Genomic DNA, 11,022 nt, shown 5'->3' on the forward strand with positions numbered 1-11,022 from the left:
CCAGAGACTACCTTCACTCAGTTTGTGACAAACAACAACACCTCCCAGTCGTAAACCACTTCAACTCCCCCTCCTGCTCCCTTGATGACATGACCATCCTGGGCCTCCTCCAGTGTCACAACGATGCCACCCGAAGGTTGGAGGAACAGCACCTCATATTCAGCCGGGGTACCCTGCAGCCCAGTAGTATTAATGTGGACTTCACAAGCTTCAAAATCTCCCCAACCCTGACCTCATCCCAAGATCAGCACCTGCTCATCCCTGCCTCCTTGATTTGTCCATCTTCTCTCCCACATATTCACCTCTCCCTCCTGACTGACCAACCCACATCCCCAGTCCCTTCCGACACTCACCTCTTCAAGCTTCATACCCACCTCATTGACCTGTCCATCTTCTTTCCCTTCCTATCCACTCCACTATCTACCTGCTATCACTGTCCACCCATTTATTTCAGAGACCCCTCACCCTCCCCATTTCTGAAGAAGGGTCCAGACCTGAAGCGCCAAGTTTCCTGCTCCTCCAATGCCGCACGGCCTGCTGTGTTCACCCAGCTCCACACTTTGTTATATCAGACACCTCTTGTATCTCTCCTTCTCCATCACCACTCCCCTTCGCTTGAAAGCTTTTGTCGGCGAAATTCTCCCACCCTTCACCCGCTCATTCCCTCTGTTCACCGTCCCCCTCCCCCTTCCTGTGCCCTTGCTGACTGATCTGAACCAATCTCCCAGTTTCGGAGTCCACAGCAGCGAAAAAGGCCTATTGGACCATTGAATTATTGCTGGTCAAATAACTATTCAAGTGTCATTTCCAGCACTTTTCCCAGAGATGTGTCCGAAATGTCATCACAATTAAACAGAAATTGCTGAAAAAAACTCTCTATGTCTGGCACAATCTGCGGAGAGAATAGATCTAAGGAAGGGAAACTTGACACGAAATGTTAACTCTGATTTCTCTTCACAGATACTGCAAGACTTGCAGAACTTTGTCAACAATTGTATCAGAGATAATGGGAACTGCAGATCCTGGAGAATCCGACATAATAAAGTGTGAAGCTGGATGAACACAGCAGGCCAAGCAGAATCTCAGGAGCAAAAAGGTGACGTTTTGGGCCTAGACCCTTCATCAGAGAGGGGGATGGGGAGAGGGTTCTGAAATAAATAGGGAGAGAGGGGGAGACGGACCGAAGATGGAGAGAAAAGAAGATAGGTGGAGAGAGTATAGGTGGGGAGGTAGGGAGGGGATAGGTCAGTCCTGAGAAGTTGGAGAGGTCAAGGAGGTGGGATGAGGTTAGTAGGTAGGAAGTGGAGGTGCGGCTTGAGGTGGGAGGAAGGGGTGGGTGAGAGGAAGAACAGGATAGGGAGGCAGAGAGAGGCTGGGCTGGTTTTGGGATGCAGTGGGGGGAGGGGATGAGCTGGGCTGGTTGTATGATGCAGTGGGGGGAGGGGAGATTTTGAAGCTGGTGAAGTGCACATGGGTAACATTGGGCTGCAGGGTTCCCAAGCGGAATATGAGTTGCTGTTCCTGCAACCTTCGGGTGGCATCATTGTGGCACTGCAGGAGGCCCATGATGGACATGTCATCTAAAGAATGGGAGGGGCAGTTGAAATGGTTCGCGACTGGGAGGTGCAGTTGTTTATTGCGAACAGAGCGGAGGTGTTCTGCAAAGCGGTCCTCAAGCCTCCGCTTGGTTTCCCCAATGTAGAGGAAGTCACGCCGGGAACAATGTACACAGTATACCACATTGGCAGATGTGCAGGTGAACCTCTGCTGAATATCGAAAGTCATCTTGGGGCCAGGGATAGTGATGAGGGAGGAGGTAGCATTTCCTGCGGCTGCAGGGGAAGGTGCCGGGTGTGGTGGGGTTGGAGGGCAGTGTGGAGTGAACAAGGGATGCATGGAGAGAGTGGTCTCTCCAGAAAGCAGACAAGGGTGGGGATGGTAAAATGTCTTGGGTGGTGGGGTCGGATTGTAGATGGTGGAAGTGTTTTAGGATGACGCATTGTGTCCGGACGTTGGTGGTGTGGTGTGTGAGAATGAGGAGGATCGTCTTTGGGCGGTTGTGGTGGGGGCGGGGTGTGAGGGATGTGTTGCGGGAAACGCGGGAGAAGCAGCCAAGGGCATTCTTGACCACTGTGGGGGGAAAGTAGTGGTCCTTGAAGAACTTGGATATCTGGGGTGTTCGGGAGTGGAATCCCTCATCCTGGGAGCAGATGCGGCGGAGGCGGAGGAATTAGGAATAGGGGATGGAATTTTTGCAGGGAGGTGTGTGGGAGGAGGTGTATTCCAGGTAGCTGTGGGAGTTGGTGGGCTTGAAATGGATATCAGTTACAAGCTGGTTGCCTGAGATGGAAGCTGAGTGGTCCAGGAAGGTGAGCGATGTGTTCAAGATGGCCCAGGTGAGCTGAAGTGTGGGGTGGAAGGTGTAGGTGAAGTGGATGAACTCGTTCAAGCTCCTCTGGGGAGCAAGAGGCAGCGCCGATACAGTCATCAATGTAATGGAGGAAGAGGTGGGGTTTGGGGCCTGTGTCGGTGTGGAAGAAGGACTGTTCCACGTAACCTAAAAAGAGGCAGGCATACCTCTGGCCCATGCGGGTGCCCATGGCCACCCTCTTTGTCTGTAGTAAGTGGGAGGAATCAGAAGAGAAGTTGTTGAGGGTGAGGACGAGTTCTGCTAGGTGGATGAGGGTGTCGGTGGAGGGGGAAAGGTCGGGCCTCTGGGACAGGAAGAAGCAGAGGGCCTTAAGGCCATCTGCTTGTGGAATACAGGTGTATGGGGGCTGGAATACAGGAGATAGAAACGGGCCATCCGAAAATCCACACCCCAACCCTGCACGGCCTGTTTCTATCTCCTTCCCAAAATCTCAAACCTGCCTGCCCTGGTCGACCCATTGTCTCAGTCTGTTCCTGCCCCACCGAACTCATCTCCACCTATCTGGACTCCATTTTCTCCCCTTTGGTGCAGGAACTCCCTACCTACGTCTGTGACACCACCCACGCCCTTCATCTCCTCCAGAACTTCCAATTCCCTGGTCCCCAACACCTCATTTTCACCATGGACGTTCAGTCCCTATACACCTGTATTCCAGATGCAGATGGCCTCAAGGCCCTCCGCTTCTTCCTGTCCCGCAGGCCCGACCAGTCCCCCTCCACCGACACCATCATCCGCCTAGCCGAACTCGTCCTCACCCTCAACAAGTTCTCTTTTGATTCTTCCCACTTCCTACAGACAAAGCAGGTGGCCATGGGCACCCACATGGGCCCCAGCTATGCCTGCCTCTTTGTAGGTTCCATGGAACAGTCCTTCTTCCGCATCTACACAGGCCTCAAACCCCACCTCTTCCTCCGTTACATTGATGACTGTATCAGTGCCGCCTCTTGCTCCCCAGAGGAGCTCAAACAGTTCATCCACTTCACCAACACCTTCCGCCCCAACCTCCAGTTCACCTGGGCCATCTCCAAAACATCCCTCACCTTCCTGGACCTCTCAGCATCCATCTCAGGCAACCAGCTTGTAACTGATGTTCATTTCAAGCCCACCAACTCCCACAGCTACCTAGAATATACCTCCTCCCACCCACCTTGCTGCAAAAATTCCATCCCCTATTCCCAATTCCTCCGCCTCCACGGCATCTGCTCCCACGATGAGGCATTCCACTCCCGCACATCCCAGATATCCAAGTTCTTCAAGGACTGCAACGTTCCCCCTACAGTGGTCAAGAACGCCCTTGACCGCATCTCCCACGTTTCCCGCAACACATCCCTCACACCCCGCCCCCGCCACAACCGCCCAAAGACAATCCCCCTCCTTCTCACACATCACCCCACCAACCTCCGGATATAACGCATCATCCTCCGACACTTCCGCCATTTAAAATCCGACCCCACCACCCAAGACATTTTTCCATCCCCACCCTTGTCTGCTTTCCGGAGAGACCACTCTCTCCGTGATGCCCTTGTTCGCTCCGCACTCTCCTCCAACCCGGCACCTTCCCCTGCAACCGCAGGAAATGCTACACTTGCCCCCACACCTCCTCCCTCACCCCTATCCCATGCCCCAAGATGACTTTCCATATTAAGCAGAGGTTCACCTGCACATCTGCCAATGTGGTATACTGTATCCATTGTACCCAGTGTGGCATCCTCTACATTGGGGAAACCAAGCGGAGGCTTGTGGACCGCTTTGCAGAACACCTCCGCTCGGTTCGCAATAAACAACTGCACCTCCCAGTCGCAAACCATTCCAACTCCCCCTCCCATTCTTCAGATGACATGTCCATCATGGACCTCCTGCCGTGCCACAATGATGCCACCCGAAGGTTGCAGGAACAGCAACTCACATTCCGCTTGGGAACCCTGCAGCCCAATGGTATCAATGTGGACGTCACCAGCTTCAAAATCTCCCCTTCCCCCACCGCATCCCAAAACCAGCCCAGCTCTTCCCCTCCACCCACTGCATCCCAAAACCAGCCCAGCTCATCCTCTCCCCACACTGCATCCCAAAACCAGCCCAGCCTGTCTCTGTCTCCCTAACCTGTTCTTCCTCTCAACCATCCCTTCCTCCCACCCCAAGTTGCACCCCCATTTCCTACCTACTAACCTCATCCCACCTCCTTGACCTGTCCGTCTTCCCTGGACTGAACTAACCCCTCCATGCCTCCCCACCTATACTCTCCTCTCCACCTATCTTCTTTTCTCTCCATCTTCGGTCCGCCTCCCCCTCTCTCCCTACTTATTCCAGAACCCTCTCCCCATCCCCCTCTCTCATGAAGGATCTCGGCCCGAAACATCAGCTTTTGTGCTCCTGAGATGCTGCTTGGCCTGCTGTGTTCATCCAACTTCACACTTTATTATTATGAACTTTGTCAACAATATCTGTTTTGTTTCTGATATACAACATTCACAGTTCTTTCAGCGCTTATTTTATACAGCTAAAGACCAGTGGAATGTGATGATGGTTTTCACCTCTCCCACATTTCCAGTCTGTGAGTTTCAGATTCACACTATCTGAGTGAAAAAAAAATCCTTACATCTGATCTAAAGTGTCTGTCCTAGGCACCCCCTCCCCGATACTCATTCCGCCACCAAGCACAAAGATTCATCTTGTTTACTCTGTCTGTTTCCCTCATAAATGCATACATCACACTCACTTCCTCCCCACCCTCCCCTCTCCCCCGTCTCTCAGTGCAGAACAAAAACAGAAGTTGCTAGAAAAGCTCAGCAGGCCTGGCAGCATCTGTGAAGAAAAAAATGTTAACCTTTTGTTCCGGTGACCCTTCCTCAGTCTATTCTGCTCTAACGAATCTCACCCCAGTCTCTGAGGGTGGGGAGATTCCCTGCTGATAGATTAGATTCTGTCCTGCTGGGTGTCTCTCACATTCACTTTTAGTCTTTCAGATTTGAACCATCAGCAGTGTCCTTTCGTTCTGTAATCCTAACACATGGATGATACATTATCAATAATTCAATTCATGATTCTATATGTGTTTTGTAGTTTGCTTGAAACTGTGTTAAATATTTGAGGCCTTTCTCAGTTGGGAGAGAGTTTAAATGTAGTTTCAATGTAACCAGCTCCCCACGATTCGATCAGTTGCCGGCTCTGCAGGCCTCCGATGCACTGGCTGATGACAGCAGTAAAATTGGCGACAGTTTCTTAAACAGTGAAACCTCCAGTTGTACAAAATCTCTTCAGATCTTCGCTGAGACCCTGCACGCAGAACAGACAAAGTGTTGATCATGTCTCGTCAGCCAAATGAGAATTCCTTATGATCTGTAACAGAAATGACTGGGTTTATTGAAGCAATTTCCCAGAATTGTTCAGCGCCTGACAGAGTAGTTAGCAGTCAGGTGGGCTGCTCAAAGATGAGGGCAATAACTTTAAAATATTCATTTAAAATCCTGGAATAAGTGCTCAAAATTGGCTTTAATGTTCTGCAGGAAAAACAAAGTCATTTTGTTTCTCTCCAGCACCGTCTTTTTTTTATTTTCTTGTAATTATCTCTCTTCCTCCTCTACTTGGATTATAGGTCATCCCTCTCCTTGCTATTCAGCTGTAAACATTTTACTCACACCATCAAACACTTTTTGATCACCGTCAGAGACTTATTTTTGGACAGAGGCTCACCAGTTCCGACGTGCCACAGCGAAAACCCACAATGGCCTCCTCAGAAGACAGACACAGGATGCGACCTATAGAGTACCCTTCATCATAAAGTAATTCCCCAGAGCGGAGAGACTGCACGATGTTCTCCACAGCCTTCAACATGTCATTGATGATGACCAGCATCTCACCAAGATGATCCGTACACCTCCACTTCTCACTTTCAAACAACCTCCAAACCTCAATCAGGCTGTCGTTCGCAGCGAGCTACCCAACCTTCAGGACAACATCGACCACAACACCACACAACCCTGTCACTGGTGCCTCTGAAAGGTGTCAGATCATTGACACATATACTACCATCACATATGGGCACATCACCCATCACGTAAAGGGAAATACTTATGTGGCTCGGCCAACATTATCGATCTCATACAGTGCAGGCAAGAATGCCCCAGGCATGGTATTTTAGTGAGACCATGGCAACAAATGAATTGACTCCGTGCAACAATTGCCAGACAAGAATGTTCCCTCCATGTTGGAGAACACTTCAGCAGTAAAGTACATTAAGCTTCTGATCTTTGGGTCAGCATGTGAGGTGGCCTTTGAGACACACGACAAAGCAGAATCACTGAGAAGAAACTGATAGCCAAATTCCATGCCCATGAAGACAGCCTCAATCATTATCTTAAGTTCATGTCTACATGTGATCCCGCTGTAGTGTTCTGTATCTATAAAATCTTCCTTATTGTCCTATTTCGAAACCATCACCTTGATAATTTGTTATGACCTCTCTCTCTTGATCAGTTTGTACAGTTTTGGATTATTTATTACTTTGGTTAGACTGTCAGCAAGCGATTCTTATACCTATCACATAATTCCAGCCATAACAAGGTGTGGAGCTGAATGAACACAGCAGGCAAAGCAGCATCTTAGGAGCAGGAAAGCTGATGTTTTGGGCCTAGACACTTCATCAGAAATTGGTTTGTGCCAAGCACGAACTTATTTTTAGTTTCTTTTTGTAATTATCTCTCTGCCTCATTTAATCGGATTAAAGGTCATCCCTTCACCTGTTATTCAGCTGTTGACACTTTACTCACACCGTTTAACACTTTAGATCACCTGCAGACTGTTTATCGGAGACTGCACGCAAACCATTTGTACGATCTTTTGATCTCTCTGTCCTTGATCTCTCTGCCCATAAAATCTGGCAACGGGGATTGAAGAGCGAGGTCAAACCCTGCTGCTTGTCCCAGTCTCACTCTGTGTGGAGCTGGGGAAGAGAGAATCATTGATGGATGTGTATTGACTCCAATCTTGTTGTAGCTTTTTCATGGGTTAAATGCAGGTCGGTGGTCACTCAAATTGCTTGATCCAAAATAACTAACGTTGAGTGCCCAGATGGTCTCAAACACCCGACTTTTCAGTTTACACCTAATGCTGATCGGTTGAGCCATACAAACTGGCATCAACAAGCCATGCAAAATCCGCTAAAGCAGGGTGTTAGCGGAGTTCTGAAGGGCCGTTGTGAAGCCAGAGCTCTTGTTGTTTTTGGAGGCTGTTGCCCATTTTCCCACTTTCAGCACCGAGAGTATCAGAGACCCAGGCAGCCACAGTTACCCAGAAGAAATGTAAACATTGCAAACTTGAAGTTGCCCAGCTCCTTCGATGTGACTGCCTGAGGTAGATCACTCATGATTTTGGTTACCGGTAAGATTCATACCCATGACTCGATAGAGACTAGAGCTCAAATGTAGTGATTTTGACTACTCAGTCAAACTATCTACAAACAATTACTGCAGCCAGGCTATGGAAGCCCTTTCACATAGCTTCTTCGTCAGATCTTCCTTATCGATTTTGTCCAAGATCTTGTTGATGAATGGTCAAAAATACTCCACCACGTCACTGTTGACAATTTGAGATTCTCCTGTTCCACCTGCAGCTGGAAAGATATCAGAAATACTGGAGTTAGAGAAAAATCTCTCAGTTGAGGGAATACCTAAGGAACAGGCGATGTCACTGTGCTACTGTTGCTGCATGATCACATCACACATGGGAATACAGGGCATCTGGGTTTGTGCAAACCAGAGATCACCCACACATTGGGAAGGACGTAGGGTCGCTGAGAGGGAGCAGACCTGTTCCTTTGCCTGGAAGGTTAAAAATGGAAAGGCTTATGATGTCAGGGATTAACTGAAGCTGAAGGGAGATTTGACGGAACTATAATGTTTACTGTTGGTTGAGGCAACGTCGACAAAACAAGGGGTTCACATTAACTGAAAAGAAATGGATCATGGGATACAAATGTCAGATTTAGATCAACATGAAGGTTATAACGGTTAAATTACCTGCAGTGAATGGTAATGACACTTACACTCAAAAGGCCAATAATGTCCAGTTTCTGATTAATCGATTGATCATGCCAAATTTTGATTTGCTGTTTGTTTAAAGTTTCCTGTCTGTGATTTGTTTTAATATATTCTGTAAAAGAAGTTTACTAAGGTCAGTGTCAGTCTCGGTTGGAAATCAGACACACAAATTATTCCTTTTGTTTGATTTAATATTTTATATGTAGGTCCTCAAATGAGCCTCAGTGAAAGAAGCTTCAAAAATCAATCACTATCAGTGCAGAGATAAAAGTATAATAACTGGTTCTAAACATTAGCACTATTTCTCTCTCCCTAGATGTTGCCAGGCTTATGGGGTGCTCCAACACCTCTCTTTTATTTCAGGAATTCACGACGTCCCTCCTCCTGGCCAAGGATGACCAGGTATACTCAGAACAGACATTGTCATACATTGTGAAGGAGGGGAGGATCCTCAGAGGAGATAGATGCATTCATAAAATCTCCCTCCAACTCCAGGTGGTCCATCGCTTCACAACTCCCTCAGTCCTGAAACTTTCTGGTTTATGAATGAATCTATCTCCTCTGAGGATCCTACTGCAGCAAAAGTAGCACAGTGAGACCACCTGTTCCTTAGGGATTTCCTCAACTGACAGAATTTTCTCTAACTCCAGTATTTCTGATATCTTTCCAGCTGCAGGTGCAACAGGAGAATCTCAAATTGTCAACAGTGACGTGGTGGAGTATTTTTGACCATTCGCCAACAATGTTGAGTTTTAGTGCTGTGCCTGTTACCTGTGAGATGTTCTGTAGCTTTAGGGCTGGTGTGTCTCCTTTAGTATGGATCTGAATCCATTTCAGTATATTGCTCTGTTTCACTTCTGCCTTACCTCTGTCTCTAATAATGTGTGAGTACCTGTCTGTTTAATGCTTCTGTTACTCTATCAGATTTCGTCCAGATGAGCTTTCCACCACATTTCTTTCATTGAACCCTATGGTTTCAGAAGCTTTGTCTTCCCACAGTATGTTTTGTAGTCAAGAATTATTCTTAATGCAGTCCTTTTCTTTTCTGTTCTGAGCTTATATTAACCAACAAGTTCTGCACCATGTCATTCATTCAACATTTCCTGATACATGAACTTTGGATCACTCTCCACAGGTATCAGTAACTATTGCCAATCCTCAGTTACCTCTGGAGAATTTGATGTTTGACCTTTCTCGACGATTGCAGTCCATATAATGAAGTCGCACTTGCAACAATATTAGGTAAGGAGTTACCAAATGATCGTGAAGGATTAGTGATGTTTTCCAAAAGAACAATTTAAATGTTTTCACATTTTTGATTCAATCCAATGATCTGACATATTACACAAGGTTGTCACAAAACAATATTTGATACCAGGCACTTATTAGGACAAGTGACCCAAAACTGGCCAATGAAGTAGGTTTCAAGGAATATCCTGAACAAACAAAGGGACTTTGAAAACCAGCGATGTTTAGGGAGTAAATTCAAGAGTTTATGGCCTTGGAAACTGAGGCCATGAAAAAGGTGGGAAAGTTAAAGCCAGAAATCCACAGGAGGTTGGAAGTCAGGGAGAACAAATATCTTGACGGAAAAATCAAAAGAACAGTAGATGCTTGAAAGTAGTAACACAAACAGAAATTCATGAAAAACTCAGCATATCTGGCAGTGCTTGTGGAGAGAGAACAGCATTATTGTTTTGTGTCCAGTGACCCTTCTTCAGATATATCTCAGAGGGTTTTGCAGCTGGAGGCACCATCAAAAGAAGGTTTGATGACAAAATTTCAAAATAAGGATATGAATTTCAATACCTTGGTGCTTTGCCACCCAGCAAATGTGTATGTTAATGAACACAGGATGGCAAAACCCGAAGATGTTGAAATTGGTGAGAGTAAACACACAGGCAGTAGATTTTTGGGTCATTTCAAGATTTCAGGGCAGTAGAATTAAGAAGCCGGCCGGGAGTGTGTTTGGGGAGTTAAGTCGAGAGGTAACAAAGGAATGGATGAGAGTTTCAGCAACAGATGAACTGAGATGTTGTTGAGGTTGAAATTATACGTGGTCTTTGTGGTAATGGGCGTGGGGGTGAGAAATGTGGTTGGAAGCTCATCTTGGGGTGAAATATTGCACCATGAGTGTGAGCAGTGTGTTACCAGCCATTTACCAGGGGCAGGGATGGAGTCAGTGGTGAGGAAGTGGAGTTTGGCTGCCAGCCTGGACTGACATTTAGCATTGTCGATTTAAATGTGATCTACACCCCTTTTCAAACAGGAATGGACTTGGCAGAAGAACTGATTTATGAACCAGCTGTCAGCCTTATTGAGACAAAGTGTGGAGAAGTTTATCTGTTATGAAGTAAACTATAGTGACAACTCAGACAGCTATTTCCAGTTGAATGTGGGTTATACTGCTAGTGTCAATAACTAGCAGTGAAACGACTTATTGAAGTTTTTGCAGCCTCGGTCTTCAAACTGTTTCCTCCGTCTTGGGCTTTTACCTTCTGATTCTCCTTGTTTTCTATTGCACAGACCTTTCTTAAGAATCTCTTTTCTGCTTGT

The sequence above is a fragment of the Stegostoma tigrinum genome, chromosome 11, assembly GCF_030684315.1.
Source record: "Stegostoma tigrinum isolate sSteTig4 chromosome 11, sSteTig4.hap1, whole genome shotgun sequence".
In the NCBI taxonomy this organism is placed as follows: Eukaryota; Metazoa; Chordata; class Chondrichthyes; order Orectolobiformes; family Stegostomatidae; genus Stegostoma; species Stegostoma tigrinum.